We start from the raw sequence: 6,000 nt of genomic DNA on the forward strand, positions 1-6,000 counted from the left end.
TATTGGACAAAAGTGAATCGCTTTTTGGGAATTTAATCAGTGCTGTAAGAAAAGAGAGGGGTTGAAAATGTCAGCGTCAGCGGGGATTGGCTCCAGCCCCGACCCGCACAGGATGAGCGTGTCTTGAAGGTGCTACTTGGTGTGTGAAGTGTTTTTTAGAGAGCAAGTTTTTCACCTTCAAGCCACAATGACAGAGAAGAAAAATTTCCTGAAAATACACGACAAGTCAAGAGCACGGACTGCAGTGGCATTTTTATTCATGTCCATCAATCAACCAAACAAACCAGCGGGAACAAAGGAAAAACTTCTTAGAACTTGGATTGTCAGATAAGCTACAAAGCTAAGCTAACTGGCTAGATCACAAGAATGTGAAGGCTGCATTGTCTCAGCTTCCTCCTCTTGTGCCTTTTTTGTCTTTCCTCCTGATCTCCGCTCTGTTATTACGCAACCACATCTGTGGTTTAAGTTTAAATCGACCGGTAAAATGTAAATGTCACCAGAACACCTGCGCCTACTCAAAAAAGGTTTGTCTTACTAAAAGCCCAACCTGACTGCAGCTCTGCACTTTGCATCTCATTTGTTAATGCAGCAGCTCCAGCATCCTGCCCATTGACGGGCAACCTGTAAACAACACGCTCTTTTGTTTAGACACCGGGGACTGGAAATAACACGCAGAGGCGATAAAAGTAGGGCAGGACAGTGAGTGACAGCGAAGCAGAAACACAGCAGACAGAACAGAGGGATACTGGGCATTCAGAGCAATCAGAGCGATCCCTGGCCCTGAGCGCCGCCACCAGACAACGCCACAATCCTCCCGGATTAACGCACACAGGGCGATTCTGACAGACAAGCATTCAGCAGGGGGGGTGGGGGGGTGGGGGTTGGCGACCTGAGGGCGAGGCGGGGTGGGAGGACAGTGTTGACATGAGAGTGTGTGAGTGTGTGAAAGAGAGCGGCAGAGTCGCCTTTGGTTTGTGTTAGAGTTTGGACACCACAGACGTGATGAGACTTTTAGCAGCTGAGCCTAATAAGGATGTGGATGAGTGGTCGGTCACTCTGTCCAAAACTTTCTCCAGAACTTGATATTTAATCAAACGTTGGCCACATTGCCGTGACATTTGGAGCTGATAATAATGGTTACCGCCTGACCCTTTTTTTTTTTTGTCAGAATTTCATGTTCCATGTTCATGGTCCCAGGAGGATGTGTTGGAAAGTTTTGTCGGATCTCTTTCTTTTCCTTTTCGTTTTCCATCCTCAGACCAAAATTTTCCCCCAATACTCAAGAGACATAAGAATAATAATAAGAATAGGAAAAAAAAAGCCTTGAATGACACTAAGCACATTCACGCTCCCCAGAGGATCAGATCTTTCCAATTTGGCGTCTCAGTCTCAGGCCAAAAGCAAGAACAAAAGATTCTTTATATTCAGAGTAGGAGCACTGCAGAGGATCCTCACGCTCCGGACAGGACGAACCCTTCCAATCAATAACCAAGAGTTTTTTCCTCTTTGTTCTCTTCTGTCTCAGGACTAAGTTTAATCTCACTGCTGAGGTTTTAAGGATCGCAAAACCACCACAAAAAACTGTAACTGTTAATGTGTCCGTAACGAGACTTAACACTCGGCAGCTCTTTGTCTGATTATTTCCTGCAATGCAATATAAATCACATTTACCAAATACTGCCGCAGGTGTTACCATACACACTTTACCTCTATCACACCGTCACCTGAAATGCATCATATACTTTTGGCAGTTTGTACTTGTTTACGTTAAATCTTTTACAGGTGTTGTGTTTTGATGTACTTTAATTAATTAACAGATTCTAAAACAATAAAACACCTTTGTACAAAACTGCTTTAATTAAAAGTGTTTGGTGGCGTCCAGCTGATGCTGATGTCACCGGTTACAGCCACAGAGACGTGATAAAATGCACTTTGCATGTTATATTGAGAGCTGTTCACACACACACACACACACACACACACACACACACACACACACACACACATACACACACACCTGATGCTCAGTTCACCTCACTATTCTTTACATGTGTCAGTACACTGGACTGTCGCAGGTATTTACACCTTGAACATCAGAGTCTCACCAGCTGCAGGATTATGTCCCACAGAAATACATCATTAATGACCATTAATGGTGTCCACTGTATGAATAACACCAATCTGAGATGAATGAAATGAAATGATATTGTCTCACTATTATAAATAGAGGTAAAACCATCATAGTATTAGTATCTATTACTACTTATACACTTGTGGATGTGTCTATCTTTATTCGTCTTCTGCTTCTTCTCATTGTTTTATTGTTGTTTTTGTCTCTTGAAGGTTTGATGTGATCTCATGAGTCAGCTGGACAGTTGTGCTGGAGGTTGTACTGAGCAGCTCAGGTCAAGGTCAAGTAGACTTGAGAGTCAAGTTCAAGCAAACTCAAGCTCAAGTAAACTTGAACTTGACCGTGAAAGCTTGAGATAAGTAAACAAAGGTTGAGTTGAGGTTATGAGCTGGTTAGAGGAGACGGAGGAAGCGTTTATCAGATATGATGGTGGAGAATCCACTGTCATTATCTCACTGTTATCTCTCGTTGTATCGTGGACATTGACAGAGAAACAGCAGCTGCTCTGTGACCATTATTTCCCTAAAAGTGTCACAAAGAACAATCATGAATTCAAACAAAGAATAGTCAGTTAAACTGATTCATTTTCCTCCCTTCTGCTTCATTTCAGTAAAATGCACATATGCCAGTGTCGGCGTGCAGGTGTTAAATGTTTCTGCAGTTCCTCTCCAGGCGTCACCGGCTGCCCTTCCTCTGGCCCTGCAGCCCCCCCCCCCCGATCCTGCAGGTTAATATTTAATTAATTCACCAAACAGCCACATTCCAGGACGTTCCGGCCCCGGCGTTCCCTCGAGGACCCGCGTCCTGATGTGGAACGGCGTGGAACGCTTCCCTTCCGCTGACTTCATGAGGGATAAATGTGTATTTTGTCCAGGAGTTTTCCAAGGGGGAACAATGATATCAGTACACCCGCAGTGCACTGGGATTTCCTGTTACACCCAAAGGACCCTCAACCCAATGGTCTGTAACACACTTCACCTTAAGGACGCTGAGGGGAAAGGTGTGTGTGTGTGTGTGTGTGTGTGTGTGTGTGTGTGTGTGTGTGCAGGTGCTGTAAGTGAGTTAAAGGGAAACACCCAAACTTTCCTTCACTCTCTGTCTCAGAACATGTTTTTTCTTTGCAAAACTCAAAACGAATTAAAAGTGTTTCGACTCAAGCTCAGATTCCATCATACAACAGTTTAAAAAGAATAAAAACAAACAAAATAAATAGAACCGAATAAATCAGAATAGAAGCAATTCCACCACAGAGAACAGCAGATCACATCTACATAACCCGCCAATCTACGACACATTTTTAATCTAATCTAAAGTATTAATTCATCAGTTAAAGATGGAAATCGTTTCTACATGTTGATTTATTGATGAAATCACCTCAAATCACTCAAACATCTGCGCCACGATAATTTTGTCTGCAATAAATCACAGATTTGGATCGAGTGAAACCGAGTGATAAATGAGACCCAGACCATCGTGTGTATAACCCCCCCCCCCATAACGCCCCCCCAAAAGAAAAAGAAATTCCACCACTGTGAAAAGCGAGTCAGTTCAGATTTATTTAACTGTGCAGGTTTGTCTTATAGAGCAGCAAACACAGAGTTTGAGTTAAGGTCTGTGTATAAATACATGCGTGTGTGCATGTCTATATTTGTGTGTGGGAGCACACACACACACACACACACACACACACACACACACACACACACACAGTGAATGTGTTCGGCACTATATTTATCTTTATCTTTAGAGTGGATGAGGTTGTCTGTGTGGTGTAAACACAGCGTGCATGTGTTCTCTGTGTGTGTTTATTTCCATCAGTACAGGCTTGTGTGCAGCCTCCTTCTGGCTGTCCTGCACCTTCAGGGTCAAAGGTTAAATAGGATAAATGATATATGCTAAATGCACCAGATCGGCTCCTGAAAGGCTTTTGTTTTGTTGGGCGAGAGGTGTGTGTGTGTGTGTGTGTGTGTGTGTGTGGGGCATCTGGCATATCCAACAAACCATTTTCTCTCTGATGCCGCCGTCTTTGTGAGTGACTCATTCAAAATTCTTTCCAGTAATAATGAATGTTGCTTTCTGGCACAGAGCAGCTGGTAAAGAGAGAAAGAAACGTGTGTGCGTTGCTCACAGCCACAGAGATGCATGATGTACACAAATGCAATAATTAAACTGGAACCACGTGTGCAGGCCTGTTACAACTACACTGACATGCATAGAACATGAGCTCAGTTTATGACTGCTCGGTTTTTCAGCTTCTCCTCTTTTTTCTCGTAAAGTTGAGAAGCAGTGACTGAAGCCGTTCACCTGTCGAGCTGAGTGTCTCCATTAAGAGCAAGGTTAGTGTCTCTATTAAGAGCAAGGGCACTGAGGTCACACACATCACCATGAGAGAGGAGGCGCCGAGCTTTCATCAGCGACATAAATACTGACTGTGCAAGAAAACAGCTGTGAGGATGAGACCGATGGATAAGCTGCAGAAAGATCCTTAAAATAAAATACACTTTGCAGATGTTTTGTCATATTTAAAGACACAAACAGCAACAACAGCCACATCCCCCGACTTCCAGCGCCATTTTGTTGGTGCAAGCACAAAGTTATGAAGCATCTGAGATAAACTGTGAATCGAATTCCACGTAATATTTCATAAGACGTAACACAACGCTGCTGTGTGTTCATGTTGAAATGTGACTGAGCTGCTTCATAAAACCCAGACACTGTCAGCAGCAAGAGCAAGAACATTTTTTTTTTTTTTACCAATTACTATTTATATAGTAAAGTTTTGAAATGGGTTGAATTATTCAGTCTAAGATCAACAGGTTTGAACTTGTATATCTGTGTAAGTCATATAGTTCACGTAGTGATGCTTCGAGCTCTAATACACAAGCTGTGAAAACTCAGGTAAACTAAGCACAAAGCCAATACACAGTGTCAGAAATAGAAGTACATGAAGTAGTTGAAGTGTCGTCTCTTCACCTCTCCTCCGGCTCAGCCCTCAGATGTGGTGGACGGATGGAGATGAGAGCGGGAGAAGGCGGGGGGCGGGGGGAGGAATGTCCTGACAGGCCCCGGCATACTGAGGCACTGACTGTCACATTTGTTCCAAGCTAGTGGAAAAAAAAAATTTCACAACAAGCTTGAAAGCCCCTCAAACCATTTTCCAAAATAGCCCAGATCATGTCTCACAAAGTGCTGGACGCCATCTGTGAACCGTGTCACTGTGAGTCACTGTCGCTCTGATCCCAACCTGCCTGACGCGCACACACACACACACACACACACACACACACTTCTTCTGGCGCTCGACCCCGTACACACTTTGTAGAACGAGCGGTTCGTCTTGAACACAGCCTGATTCATTCTCTCCCGCTATCAGCTTCTGCCTGGATGCTCATGAGATCTCTAGGTGACACCGTTTCCTGTTGTTTTGTAGGAAGTGAGCCGGCACCATCTGCTGCTGCCATGACGAGTGCAAAAACAAACATCATAAAAACTGATGGCAGCAGTTTTCTGTTGCATTCGATGCTGATAAACCTGCATGTGTGTGTGTGTGTGTGTGTGTGTGTGCTGGATGAATTCTGCCGCCCTGCTGCCCCTCAGGGTGGTTTGTTCGTGGTCGTATTGCCGGTAGCCTGAGACAACCAAAACAAATTCACGTACAACCGTCACCGACGAGTCACCCACCTCAGGCCTCGATCATTTGTCTCTCATGTGTTCAGGTGAAGTCTGTTGCTCAGCAGTTTACAGCCAGACATTGTGACCTGTGGCTCAGAGCTTTTCCCCCTGAGAGTTTGGGATGTTTGTTGCAGCTGTTGGCGAACACACCTCTGGTTCTACCTCAGATCATCAGTTTGAGGTTTATGACTTTACTG

Source organism: Seriola dumerili, unplaced genomic scaffold (assembly GCF_002260705.1).
Source record: "Seriola dumerili isolate Sdu_G_001 unplaced genomic scaffold, Sdu_1.0 BDQW01000070.1, whole genome shotgun sequence".
Lineage (NCBI taxonomy): Eukaryota > Metazoa > Chordata > Actinopteri > Carangiformes > Carangidae > Seriola > Seriola dumerili.